We start from the raw sequence: 14767 nt of genomic DNA on the forward strand, positions 1-14767 counted from the left end.
TTCAGTTGTTGATGTCACAAAATTTTGTCTTTACATAGAGTGCGTCCCATAACATAAACTAATAATTCTTTAAAATGCATTAGTTCCTAAATTATGTAGAAAACAAAATTTGGAGTTACAAACCAAATTTATAGTAATACTAACTTTTTTTTTTTTTTTTGGCAGTACGTGGGCCTCTCACTGCTGTGGCCTCTCCCATTGCGGAGCACAGGCTCCGTGGCCACGGCTCACGGGCCCAGCCGCTCTGTGGCATGTGGTATCTTCCCGGACCAGGCACGAACCCGTGTCCCCTGCATCGGCAGGCGGACTCTCAACCACTGCGCCACCAGGGAAGCCCCTATAGTAATACTAACTTTTACACTCATTTTTTTCTTTATATGTATTAGTCTCTTAAATCATGTAGAAACAAACAAAAAAATACAGTTACAAATCATCATTGCAATAATACTAGCTGTTATAATTGTCCATGAATTTACCTCTAGTGAGATCTTTATTTCTCCATACAGCTTTGAGTCTAGTGTCCTTTCATTTCAATCTGCAGGACTCCCTTGAGCATTTCTTGCAGGGCAGGTTTACTGGTAACAAGCTCCCTCAGCTTTGTTTATCTGTGAATGTCTTAATTTCTCCCTCATTTTGAAGAACAGTTCTGCTGAATATAGGATTTTTGGTTGATAGTTTTTTCTTTTAACACTTTGAATATATTGGCCACTTTCTTCTGGCCTCCAAAGTTTCTGATGAGAAATCTGCTTACTATTTTATTGATAATCCCTTGTTTGTGACAAATTGCTTTTCTTCTGTGCTTTCAAAATTCTCTCTTTGTCTTTTGAAGTTTGATTATAATTAGTCTCAGTGTGGGTCTCTTTGGGTTCATCCTACTTGGAGTTCATTGAGCTTCTTGAATGTTTATATTCATGTCTTTCATCAAATTTGGGAGATTTTTAGCCAAATATTTGAAGAGTCCTTTCTCTTTCTTGTCCTTTCTCTTTTTTGTCTCCTTCTAGTATGCCTGCAGTATGTACATTGGTCTCCTTTATGGTGCCCCACAGGTCCCTTAGGCTCTGTTCATTTTTCTTCAATCTTTTTTCTTTCTGTTCCTCAGCCTCAGTAATTTCCATGGTCCTATCTTCAAGTTCACTGATATTTTCTTCTGCCTGCTCACATCTGCCTTTGAAACACTCTAGTAAATTTTTATTTCAGTTATTGTATTTTTTAAAATTAATTAATTAATTAATTTGACTGTGTCAGGTCTTTGTTGCAGGATGTAGGATCTTCGTTGCGGCATGTGGACCTCTTAGCTGTGGCATGCAAGATCTTTAGTTGAGGTGCGCAGGCTCTTCTTTGCGGTGCACAGGCTTCTCTCATTGTGGCTCGTGGGCTCCAGAGTGCAGGCTCAGTAGTTGTGGCACATGGGCTTAGTTGCCCTGCAGCATGTGGGGTCTTAGTTCCCTGACCAGGATTGAATTTGTGTCCCTTGCATTGAAAGGAGGATTCTTAACCACTGGACCACCAGGGAATTCCCCTCAGTCATTGAATTTTTCATCTCCAGAATATCTTTTCAGTTTCTTTTTATTAAGACAGTTGTTCTAAGCCTTTGGTTGGTAGAGCCACCATTAGGTCTTTTTCAGGGACAGTTTCAGTTGGCTTATTATTTTCCTTTGAATGAGCCACACCTTTCTGTTTCTTTGTGATTTGTGGTTTTTTTTTTGTGGCTTTGTGATTTTATTGTTGTTGTTGAAATCTGGACATGTTAATCTAATAATGTGGTAACTCTGGAAATCAGATTTTTCCCTCATCCCGAGGGTTTGCTGTTGCTTTTTTAAAAAAAATTCTTGTAGGCTGTTTCTGTACCAAGGATCAACATGAGGTGTAAAGTTGAGGTCTTCTCAACTGTTTTCTGAGCCTGTACCTTTTCCTGGGCATGGATGGTGACACTCTAATTTCTCTTGAATATGTAGTTGCTTTTGAATATCTTAGTCTTTAATGCCTGTGTCCCAAAAATGGAAAAGAGGAAAATGAATGGGGAAAAAATCTCCAGCCCCATAAATCTCTGGAAATCACTTTAGCCAGAGGGGTAGGGTCTTGCAGTAATAGGTGGAGGTCCAACAACAATGGACACTTCCTCTTTGTCTACACCTCTATTATTAGATATGGCTTCATTGAACAGAGCATAGATCTCTGATAGTTGGAGGACAGGGCCCTTTCTGCACCCTGGCTTATGCAAGCTGCTCCAGAAACACATGCACAGCTGCCTGCTACATGGCTAAGGATGGGAAACAGGCCACTGCTACTGTACTAAAAGCTGAAATTGACCAAAATCAACAGCAATTTACCGTCCAAGTTTTCCCGTGAAAGTTTCAAGCCCTCAATAGACTCCATAGTTCCAAAATAGTTATATCAGACAAATTCTCACAATGCAGATGTCTAGGTGGGAAGACAGATTCTTGGTGCTTCCTACTCCACCATATTCCCATAATCCTCTTTTCAATATTTTCTTATACTGGTAGCACATTTTGCATCCTGCTTAAGAAATATTTGTCCACTTCAAGGTTATAAAGATATTCTCCTATATTTTCTTCTGGAAGCTTTAATATTTTACCATTCACATTTAGGTCTATAATCCATTTTGAATTGCTTTTTTTATAGTCAAAGATTTTTTCCCCTACTTTTTGAGGTCAAGGTTCATTTTTTTACCCAACTCATTGTTTAAAGACTGAAAACTGAAGGGAAAAAAATCAAGTGTTTTTTCTTCTTTTCCTCTACAAACTTTACATTAAGGCAGTAAAATAATTGAGGAGAGAAGTTTCTTTTTTTTTTTTTTTTCCGGTATGTGGGCCTCTCACTGTTGTGGCCTCTCCCATTGCAGAGCACAGGCTCCGGACGCGCAGGCTCAACGGCCATGGCTCACGGGCCCAGCCGCTCCGCGGCATGTGGGATCCTCCCAGACCGGGGCACGAACCCGTGTCCCCTGCATCGGCAGGCGGACTCTCAACCACTGCGCCACCAGGGAAGCCCGAGAAGTTTCTTTTGATAGAAGTTTTTCTTTGTAAAAAGTGCTCCAGCTAATAATTGAGGAGGGAATTATAAAACTGGTATACCACCATTTTGCAGCCTCTAATGCAGAAAAAGGAGACATCATAAAAAGAGAGATTATGATAGAAATATATAACACTACTTATGAAGAATTATTGCCCCAAAGTTGAACCTGCATCTGATCAAACTTCTAGATCTAATTAGCAATGTACAAAAAATATGAGGGATAAAGAAATATGATAAATAACTCTGCAGGTAAAAAGATCCAAACTGTAGGATGCTCTCAAGATTAACAATCTTGTTTTTTGCAACAAATAAATTTGCTGAGAAAAATGGAGAGAGGGAATCTAGATATTAAAAAGACTTAAATGACATCAGTCAATTACAGCTGACCCTTGAACAATGTGGAGGTTAGGGAGGCTGACCCTCTGAGCAGTCAAAAATCCACTTATAACTTTACAGTGGGCTCTCCATATTTGCTGCTTCACATCTGTGGGTTCAACCAACCATGGATCATGTAGTACTGTAGTACACATTCACTGATAAAAAATCTGTGTATAAGTAGACCCACACAGTTAAATCTGTGTTGTTCAAGGGTCCACTGTACAATGTATGAGAAATCAGAAAAATGTGATTGGCTATTTCCCTAGATGTTTAAAGATATTAAGGGATTATTGTTAAATTTATTAGATGTGATTATTATATTGCAATTAGGTTTAACAAAAAATTCTTGGGTTTTGGAGATACATACTAAAATATTTATTAACAAAATATTATGTTTATGACTCATTTCAAAATAATACAGAGAGGGAGAGTGGAAGATATATAGATTAAACTAAGCTGGCCAGGAATTTATAATAACCGAATTTGGATAATAGATTCATGGGGGCAGGGTTGTTATATTAGTCTTTCTACTATATATTTGTGTGTGTGTTTGAAATTTTTCATGATAAAAAGTTTTTAAAAATGTGTCTTAGTTGTTCTTGGTTCTTTAGTTTTCCATAATGATTTTAGAATCAGCTTATCAAATTACATTTTTTAAAATTGAAATAGCATTGAATGTAGGGATCAATACGGAAAGAACTGACATCATTACAAAATCATGATTTTTTATCCATGAATGTGAAATATCTCTCCATTGATTAGGTCTTTTTAAGTGAATTTGAGTAAATATTTATACTTTTATGTATCTTTTATTAGATTTATTATTAAATATCTAACACCTCTGTAGCTATTATAAATGATGTACTTTTACAAATTACATGTTTTATTATTCTGTTAATGTAAAAACATGCAAGTGACTTTTGTATATTGATCTTCTATTCAGACACCTTGCTAAATACAATTACATCTAATAGTTTGTCTTTAGATTATTTTCTACGTAGACAATTATGTCATCTGAAAATAATGATAGTTTTATTTTTCCTCTTTCATCGTTCCATGCATGCACCTAACAAAGTAACCTTAAGGTATATAAAGAAAATTTGATAGGGCTACAATATAAAATCCACAAACCCACCATTACGATGGGAGATTTCAACACATTTTCTTAAATTGCTGACAAGTCAAGCAGGTAAAAATTCACTAAATATATTGAAGATATAAACAATAAAATTGAACGAACAGAAGCTTGACTGTACCTAATTCTCGTTTCTACAATAGAGAGTACAAAATCTTCTTCAAAACTGTCTTAGTTATCCACTGCTTCACAAACTCAGTAGTGTAAAACAAAAATAAACATTTTTTAAATCTCTAAGTGTCTGTGGGTCAGGAATTCAGGAGCAGCTTGGCTGGGTGGTTTTAGCTCAATATGTCTCATGAGATTCAGAGAGATGTTGTCAGTGGCCACAGTCTTCTTGACTGGAGCTGGAGGATCTGCTTTCAAACAGGTTCACCCACATAACAAGTAAACTGGTGCTAGTGGTTGGAAGGAAGCCTCAGTTCCTTCCCATGTGGGACTTTTCACAGGGATGCTTGAGTGTCTTCATGATATTGCAGCTGGCTTTCATCAGTGTGAGCAACCTCGGACCAAAAGATGGACACTGCAATGTGTTTCACGATGTAGCCTCAGACGTCCCATACTGTCGTTTCTGCAACGTCATATTGATTGTACACAACAGCCCTATTATTCAATGTGGGAGGGGACTACCCAAAAGAATAAACACCTTGAGATGAGAATAATTGGGGGCCACCTTGGAGACTAACTACCATAAGCACACATGTAACATTTACAGACATTGATTATATACTAGTCACAGAGCAAATTTCAAACAATAACTATCATACAGGCAAGATTCTTTGATCACAATGCAATTAGGTTAGAAGATAATAACAAAAATGTACACTAAATACTGCTATTTGGAAATGATTAACATTCTTCCAAATAACTCATAGGTCAAAGAAGAAATCTCAATGGAAACTTAAAAACACTCAGAATTGAATGATAATGAAAACATATGAAATGCAGTGAAAATAGTTCTTCAAGGATAATTTTTTTTTTTTTTTGGCCATGCTGTGGCTTACAGGTTGTTCGTTCTCTGACCAGGGATCAAACCCGGGTGCTTGGCAGTGAAAGCCCCAAGTCCTAGTAACTGGACCGCCAGGGAATTCCCAAGGATAATTTATAGCCTTACATATTTATTTTAAAAAGAGGAAAAGCCAAAAATGAAAAAAACTACATTTCCAATTTAAGCAGTGAGTTAAAGAAGGAGTAGACTTAAAGAAGATAGAGGGAAGTAGATAATAAAAATAAGAGCAGAAATCAAGAAATTAGAAAAGATGCAATAGAGAAGAGCAACAAAACTAAAAAAATTGGTCCTTTACAATAATTAAAATATGGACAAGTCTCTGGCAATGAGAATCAAGAAAAAGAGAGAAGGCAGAAATAAATATTATAAAGGGGGGGCAATTACAGAGGAAGCAGATTCAAAAGATAATAGAATTTTATCATCAACTTTATGACAATACATTTGAAAACTTAGAAAAAATAGACATTCTTAGAAAGATATAAATTATTAGAATTGATTCAAAAGAAATAGAAAACCTGAAATAGTCCTTTAAATAGTCCTATTAGGGAATTCCCTGGTGCTCCAGTGGTTAGGACTCGGTACTTTCACTGTCAGGGAACTAAGATCCTGCAAGCCACGCAGCACGGCCAAAAAAATAAAAATAAAAATAAAAATAAAATAAATGAATTGTCCTGTTAAAGAAACAGAAGCAATAGTGAAACAAAACAAAACAAAACAAAGCAAAACAGAAAACTTCCCATTAAAAAAAAAAAACAGTTCCAGATGGTTTTACAGATGCGTCTCATCCAAATTACAAATATCTGATCATCCCAATCTTATACAAACTTCTTCAGAGAAAAGAAGAGGGATAATATTCCCCCAACTCACTCTATGCAGCTAGGATAATTTAGAAACCAAATCCTAGACAACAAAAAACAGGAAAAGATCAGGCTCATTTTACTTATTAATATAGGATGCAAAAATCCAAAACAAAATATTAGCAGATCAAATCCAACAGTATATGTAAAATAAATCATAAAGCTCTTCAGGTAAGTTGGGTTTATCTCAGGAAAGTGAAATTTAATGTTAGGAAAATCTCTAAATGGAATGATGACAACAGATTAAAGGAGAAAATCCATATGATCATGTCAAAAGATGCAGAAAAAGTGCTTGAAAAATTCAACATATATTTGGTTAAAACTCTTAGTGAATTAGAAGTAAAGCGGAACTACCTTTACCTGATCAAGAGAGGTGTTCAAAAATCCTACAATAAGTATCATTCTAAAGAAAAAATGTCAGAGCATTAAAGTTATGAATGAAACAAACATACCCACCGTCACCACTTCTACCTAACATTGTACTCTATTGTACTCTGGCCAGCACAATAAGACAAGAAAAATAAGCCAAAGGCAACAGGATTATTTTATTTCTCTAAATACATTAAACATAATTATTTTATGTTCTGTGTCTCATAAGTCTAATAACTGTGTTCTTTGTAGATGCATTTCTGCCGTTGGTTGTTGTTCATTTTCTTTGGAACTTTATCTGTGGAAATTATTTGAGGCCTAAGATGAAAGTGAGTTCCTCTAACAAAGGTTTACATTTGCTTCTGCCAGGCACCTGGGGCACTACCTGTCTGGGAACATTTTATACTAAATTTTTGGTTTCAGGTTTTTCAGATCACCTCGGTAGAGTGAATTTGATTGCACGTGAGGTCTAAGTTGTAGTTATGGAATCTCAGGAGGTGACTCTTCCTCCCTACACTCATTGTTATTGCCAAGGTTTAAAACAGATAGTTTTCCTTGCAATTTCCTACGTGTGGGGATGGGGTGAGTTTATTCCTAGTTCACCTGTACATTAGAGTAGAGCCCTTTAGGGTTCTAAGTTTAAACAGGGGAGTATTTGCCCAAGTTAAACCCTGTGCTTCATCTTCTTTCCCTCTCGTCCTGTCCTGTCTTTCCCTCATGTCCTTCTTTCACAAAAAGTGAAGTTCAATTTCATATGTTAGCAAATACCCCTGAATCAATTATTTATTGCCACAATGTTGTGATATAACACATTATTAAAAAAATCAGTGGCTTAAATTAATAAGCATCTATTATTGCTCAAGAGTCATCAAACTGACTGGGTGGTTCTTCTCATTCAGCTGGTCTCACTTAAATGTCTGCAGTCAGCCACAGTTAGGCATATGTCTCTGTCGCTCTCGGCTGGATCTCTCACATGGTTGGGGGTCAGCTGGCTATAGGCTGGTCTATGATGGTCTTGTCTTGGATAGCAAAGCTCTCTTGCATCTTGTCTCTCATCTGACAGCAGGTTACCAGGCTTGTTCTCAGAAAGGAGGCAAGAGACCAAGAGAAAGAGTAGAAGTAGGCAAGCCTCTTATAGCTTAGGCTTAGAACTGGCACACCATGACTTCTTCCACATTCTATTGGTTAAAGCAAGGCACGAGTCCACCCAGATTCAAGGGGTGGGAAAATAGAGCGCCCTCTTGATGCAGGAAGTTGCAAAGTCATATGACAAAAGACAAGGATTCAGGAAGAGGTGAGCCCCTTTTGCAACCAATGTGTTACAGCTCCCAAGGCTAAAGTTGGCTTCAGTACTCTGCTCACTTCTCTGGTTCTGCCTTCACTTAGATTTTGGCTGGAGTGATTTTTATTTTTTTGCCAGCTCATTGATGAATTTAAGAAGATTTAAAAATTAAAAAAAATCATTTATCATGCTTTCAGTGGGAGGATCAACTAAGCACCCAGTCTGCCATACTGCTTGATTGACATTTTGATGAATTTCTGTCTCTGTACATGTGTGGCTCTCGACCCTAATTCTCTCTCCCAATCTTTGAAACTCTACTCATATGCTTCCGTTATGCTTCTTTACTTCTTTGACTGCCCTTCTTCACCCGGACAGAGCTCTAGAGGCTAAAAATATTTAGTGCCCATTTCTACTAAGGCCTGGAGTTCCTAATACAGCAGTCATAATTTGTGGAGTGCAGGGTCCCTTGTTAAAAATTATTAAGAATTTCAAGGCAGTGACAGCAGAGCGTAAAACCTTGTAAGCACGGGGCTCTGTGTGACTGCACCGCTCACACTCCCATGAAGCTGGCTCTGATAGTAATGATTGATTTACGTCTCCATCTCCCTTATACATCACTGGATGGATGTGGGAGAACACTGTCTAAAGTCTGTCTGACTAATCTTTATGCCTCAATGGGCTAGCAAGGTGCCAGGTACAATCGGTAAATGTCTGTGGAATAAACAAGTGAAAACTACACTATTTCTCAATTCTAAAACACATCAGCTCTTTTATACAACTGTAAGAGAAATGTAGAAAACCATATAAAATGTCCCTATCCATTGTAAGATGCTCTTCCAATTTCAGAATAGTTAACAAAGTATACATCTTAGAACTGAGAACACATGGTGGTGCCTTGTAGCATCCTACATGATGGCTGTTCTTATGCTTCCTGGAAAGTGAGATGCTTCTTGTAGTTCTAAGGGGGGTTCCTAGGATCAACTTTATATCTTATTTTCCCTGATATCTGCTCTTGGCCGATTCCTAGACTGGGAATTATCTGCAACCTTAGCTCATGTTGAAACGTCTTGACTGAACAGGTCATGTGGGCAGCAGGACAGGTGACCAGTCTGCCTATCTCCCACCAGAACTTTATGTCATGTGGCATCTTTAAACATCTTCTTGGGAAATGGAAAAAGGGCTTGACTCCCAGTTTTAATTCACTTGGGCCTGTGACTTCTACTTTCTCTGCCTCAGTTTCCCCCTTTATATGAGGAGGAGAGCCAGTGATCCCAAAGGGGTACAGGGAGAAAGAGGTTGTTGGGTGGGTATTCAATCAGAACTACTCCAAGGTCTATTCCTAGAGAGGAGGATGGTCAGTGACCCTAGCCTCCCAAGCCCACACCTCACCACCCCAAAGCTTTCAAGACCAGAAAGTGTGGAGGAGGGAAGAGGGCAAGAAGGCTTTAAGGCTGCCCACTACTCTCCACCCCAACTTTCGGAGCCTGAGGCAGTGCTCTCTTCACACTCACCCGGGGAAATCGGAATCCAGAATGAGCCCCTCCTCAAGCGGCTTCCCCAGTGCGCGCCCCCCCCCCCCCCATTACAGCATCGCTCTGGGCGCCAAGACGGATTCAAGCCAGGGACTGCTGCAGTCAGCTCTCCTCTGCCTCTCCTGTCTCCTGCAGCCTGTGTCCTGGCTCTGCAGCCTCCGGCTGTGCTTCGGACCGTCCCCTTTCCCTCCCCCACCCCGCCCCCGCCAAGGCACGACCCCTGGCTCAGGACCTAGCGGTGGACGGGCACAGTGGGTACAGGTGGGGGCCCCAGCAAAGTCGACAGGTCTAGCGGGGTTCTCGCTCCACGCTGGGGATGCCTGGGCTGTGCGGACTGTGAATGGGGGATGCCTGTCTGTGACTCTGAGGCCCGGCACAGCGCCCCACCCTGGGAAGCAGAGGAAGGGGGCTCTTAGACCCGAGGCCAGGAGCTGAAATCGAGTAGCTCACCCGGAAAACCCGAAGAGTCTCCTAGAGGGATGTGCCCGGGGGTCTGTGTGTGACATTCAGGGTGTGACTGTGCCTCGGTGGGGCGCGAGGCCGTGTCTGGGAGGCTGTGTGACTGTTTCCCTAACCGCCCGCCTCTGGGCTGGGGTCCCTGTGCCTAGGCAGCTGTGCGTGACCGTGACACTGTGTGTGCCCGTTCCTGGGTCCCTGGCGGTCCCCAGGGAGGCGGGGGCTTGTTCGCCCCCCCCCTCCACCTGGGTCTCCCCAGCGCTGTCGCTCAGCTAAGCGGCCGCTCCTCTGAGACCCCGGCGGCCGTTCGCGAGCTGCAACCTCGGCCCTCCTAGGTCCCGTGCGGGGGCGGGGAGCTCGGTCCCCCTCCCTCTCGCCGGCTCCGGGCTCGGCGGCCGTGCGCGGGGGCGGGGGCGGGGGCGGAGGCGGAGCGCGCGGGCGGGATCCCCCCGCCTCCCCTTCCTGGTCCCCGGGAAATCCAGCCTCCGTGGCTTGGCCGCCTCCCGCTCCCGCGCCCGCAGCCGCTCGGCGCTCTCTCGGGGCTCCGCAGCCAGCGTGGCCCCTCAGCCCGGGGCTCCGCAGTGCCGGGCCCCGTCCTTGCCCGCCCGCCAGCCGCCGCAGCGCCCCCGGCCCGGGCCGCCGGCACCATGTAACCCGGCCGGAGCCCAAGCCGGGCCAGGTAAGGCGCGGAGAGGGGTGGGGACGGGGCCTCGCGCGCCGCGCCCTCTGCAGCGCCCCCCAGCCTCGGCCTGGCTGCGGCCCCGGCGCCGCCCACGCCCCGGGCTCCGGCGGCCTCGGCTCCCGGCCCCGGGATGGGGGAGGACTGGGCCTCCTCCGCCGCCCCCGCCCCGCCCCGGCCTGGCTGCCCGCGGGCCTGACCGGAGGGACGGGTGGCGGACCACGCGGAGCGCGGACCGGCTCTCGGGGTAGAGCCGCGTGGCCGCCCGCCCTGGCCCAGCCCTAGCCCGGCTGAGGCTTGGGTCTGGGAGGGAGTAGCCAGCTGGGTTGTGGAGGGCAAGTGGCGGTGTCGGGGAGATCCAGAGAGAAGTTTCCTCTGCAGGTGTGTGAGTGCGCGTGCGTGTCGCCGTGGGTCTGTGGGTGATTGTGTGTGCCAGTGAGTGTATACAGCGAGAGTGTGCGTGTGTCATTGTCGGTGAGTGTGTGCGTGTCAGTGCGTGTATGCCGTGTGAGTATGGAGGGTGTTGCTGTGTATGTGTCGGTGGACATGTGTGTGAATGAGTGTGTGTTGTCACTGTGTGTGTGCCTGTGGATGTCTCTGAGTGTGTATGCGAATGGATGTGTGTGTGCCGGTGCGACTGTTTCTGTGAGTTGGTCCAGGTATCTGTGGCCTGTGTGAATGTGTGTGTGTGTGTGTGTGTGTGTGTGTGTGTGTGTAAGACAGAGAGAGAATGTATCCGAGCAGGGTTCACTCTGAATCACCCGCACCTGGGCTTTGTCCCCTCCTCTCCCAGGGGATTCCTGGTGGTATTGGGGATGGGACAGGGAGAGGGGACTTTTCAGAGGTCAGCTCAGACCCCCTCCCCAGGGACTCCTCACCTCTGACTCAGGCAAGAGCTGCATTGCACTTTCTACGTTAGTTCCCCCCTTCACCTACCCCAGGGGGTACCCTCTGTGATGCTACTGGTTGTGTCCTAGCTGCATGCTGAGGCCCTTGGGCCTGTGGGTGGGGGAGCTGGAGTGTATGTGCCTGTGTGTGCTTCTCCTTCTTGGGGCCTGGAACTTGTGTCACCCCAGTACTGTTTCACCAAGGGCCCTTTAGAGCCAGGAGCTCAAGAGGCCAGATGGAGGCTTCTGTCCTGTTCTTAGTCATCAGAGCAGGTGGCTGTTTCCAGACTTCCAATCCCTAAATTTCCAAGTTCTGGGTCATTGGTTCAGCCCACTGACTCTGGTGGGTCCGTGCAAAAGCTCTTTGAAGTAATAATAATTTTAAAAAATGCCCTTATGTCAGTTCAGGGCTTTTAAAAAACGCTCCCTTCTCAACACTTTTCTCATCTTCCTAACAATCCTGGGAAACAGGCAGGGCAGGTTAATCCATATGAAATTGCCAATATTCAACTGTTTTTGATTTTTACCTACAAAACAGCAATTTCATGTGGTTCAACTTAATATAATGCCAATTTACAGATGAGGATGTTGAGGCTTGAGAGGTGAACTGTATTCCCCTCAATCACACACTGCTAGTCAGTGGTTCGGAAAGACTCCAACCCAAGTCTTTTGGTGACTCAAAGAGCTGGGCTGGGCCAGGGTTAGAGAGTGGTACTCCCTGGTGTGCTCTCTCTGACCCTGGTGGCACTGCCCTCCACCTCCACCCAGCATTCCCTGAGTGCTGGGGCTACTTCTACACCCAGCTGCCAAGGCCTAAAAGGGAGAGAGAGGGAGAAGAGAGGAGGGAGAGGCTTCGTGAGTTGGCAGTGAATCAGGGTCTAAAAAGGGAGCCGGGAGGGCTAGGGTGGCAGGTGTTTCTAAAAGGAACATGAACATAGGATGAACAGCCTCAGATGCAACCCCCGCATCCCCCACTCCCCCCGCCCCACTGATCTGGCAGGCAGTGCCCACTGCATTTTATGCCAGGGGGCTCACATCCAAGGAGTGCACTTGTATGTAGCTCTAGAGTGATGGCCAGGGGAGGAACCTTAGAATTGAGTTGGTCCAACCTCTTAATTACAAAGTGAGGAGACTGAAGCCCAGAGAAGGGAGGGGACTTGCCCAAGGTCACACAGCAAACTAGTTTTTGTGGCTAGTTTTAGCCTAGGAACTTTACAACCTTCCATGTTGCTTTCCATTCCTAGAAACCCCCAGTCTCACCCCACGCTCTGCTCATCAAAACTGAGCAGAGGGGATATGGGGAGAAGAAACAAAGGCTCAGTAATGTTAAGGCTGTAGACCCTTCAACCTGGGACCCCTTTCCAAAGAGAAGGAGTTACAGATGTTCCTGGGAATGGGGATTCCTAGCCATACCCACCACTGAGGTAGGCCATTGAGCATCTCTTAATTCCTGCTGAGGGGTTGAAGCTGCTGCAGGCCAGACTCCCAGACTTTCTTCTGTGGCAGCAGCTGCTTTCAGCTGCTACCTGGCAGCTCACATCATCTCTCTCCAGTTGATGTTGGAACTTGGGCTGGCTGAGCTCCATTTTCCTTCATCCCATCCAGTTTCTGATGCATTTTGCCTCATTGGCCTGATGGTTCCTTACTTCGTATGTTCCTGTTAGGTAGAGAAACTTCTGGGGCTTGTCTGATTTTGGAGGGGTCTGTGGTTACCCTTAAACTCTTTCTAATTAAGCCTTCCAGGAGCCTGGGCTAAATGATAAAGATAAGTGTTCCCGTTTTACAGATGGGAAAACCAAAATTCATAGAAGTGCCTCCTATTTGTTTGGTTTTTCTATTAATCTACTGAGATCAGTAGAAGAGGTTCTTTTGAGTGAGGGGACAAAAGAGCAAATGACAACAGGAGCTTTTGTCTAGAGGGGCTTCTACAGACCCCTTCCAGTGTCTTCCATCCCCATGGTCAGGAAACCGTTCCAGAATCTGATTTCATTCCACTTGGTAGATTCAAAGCTTTGTCTCTCGGTGGGGGTTGGAAGAACAGCTGCGTACCCTCCACTCTACAAGCGCTACGTCTTGATTCCCTCTTTACCCACCCCCTCCCTCAGGTCTGAAGCCTGCTGGCTCAGCGGGCCTCCTGCCGTCTGGGGAGTCTGGGTTTGAGCTGGGGTGAGGTGGTGGCACCATCGTTATGGCAACGCACTGCCAGCTCATCGTTGCTAATAACTTGTCAAGTCCCTGGGCTCAAATGCAGCATGCCTTCCCATCAGTCCTTCTCCCCATGTTACAGAAAGAAAAAGTGAGGCTGTGAGGGAGGGGCCTGTGAAAAGGGAGTCTGGGGAGGTGGGTGGCCTGGTCCTTGGGGTTTTAGCTGGAGAGCTGTGAGGAGGTCGCTTGGGGACTGGTTGACACATACGATTATATAAGTTTGCATATGATTGCATGGGCTGTTACATGTGGATGCACTCAGAACATACTTGTATAAACCTGTACATGCTAGCTGACATGTTCATGTGCTTTTACACAGCAGTCCACATGCAAACACGCCTCCAAGCATCAGAACGTGCTTGCACATGAATACTGCCTCTACCCTCTGAACATAAGGCACCCGAGAAATCTGGGTTTGTGGGGGTGTCCAGGTATGTGGGTGGGGATCTGATCTTTTTCTGATGCTGCTTCAAAGTGTCTTGTTAACAAAGGGACAGAATGGTCCCAGGGTTCCTTTTTCCTTCCAGTCAAGAGCTCAGAATGGGAGTGGGCTGGGGATGGTGTGAGCTCCTAGCTCCCCAAGGCCCCTGCGTTTATGCCCTTTGAGCTCAGGTATCTCCTGCCCCCCTCACTCTCTGTTCTTTCTCATCCTCTCCTCTTCCTGTGTGTAAATATTAAAGAGCTGAGCCTGCAGGGCTGATGTAGACATGGGGAGAGAATGAAATTGAAGGATTCCCTCGCCCCCATCGCGACACCGCCCCCCCGCAGTCCTCTGCTCCTGCCTCCTCCCCTCTCCCTTCTCCCCTCCCCTCACTCAGTGCTTCCACATGTCTCTCCTCCCCCCAGTCCAGATGGGAGCTGGCTCCTTCGGAAAGGGGGCTCAGAACGGGGTGTGGGGAGCTACCTCTCTCTGCCTCCCCCCACCATATCTGCTTACAGGGC

The 14767-nt window shown here is 45.0% G+C and overlaps 1 protein-coding gene across 2 annotated transcripts in view; it reads left to right on the forward strand.

Moving 5' to 3' along the window:
- Positions 1 to 10538: 10538 nt before the first annotated feature.
- Positions 10539 to 14767, forward strand: part of DLGAP3 (DLG associated protein 3) — a 60999-nt gene continuing 56770 nt past the window's right edge. For both annotated transcript variants that reach the window (XM_081217296.1, XM_081217297.1), the window contains exon 1: positions 10539 to 10733. The gene's annotated coding sequence lies outside the window, so the exon portion shown is untranslated. The remainder of the gene's footprint in view (positions 10734 to 14767) is intronic.

The sequence above is a fragment of the Mesoplodon bidens genome, assembly GCF_964165515.1.
Source record: "Mesoplodon bidens genome assembly, chromosome: 2".
Lineage (NCBI taxonomy): Eukaryota > Metazoa > Chordata > Mammalia > Artiodactyla > Ziphiidae > Mesoplodon > Mesoplodon bidens.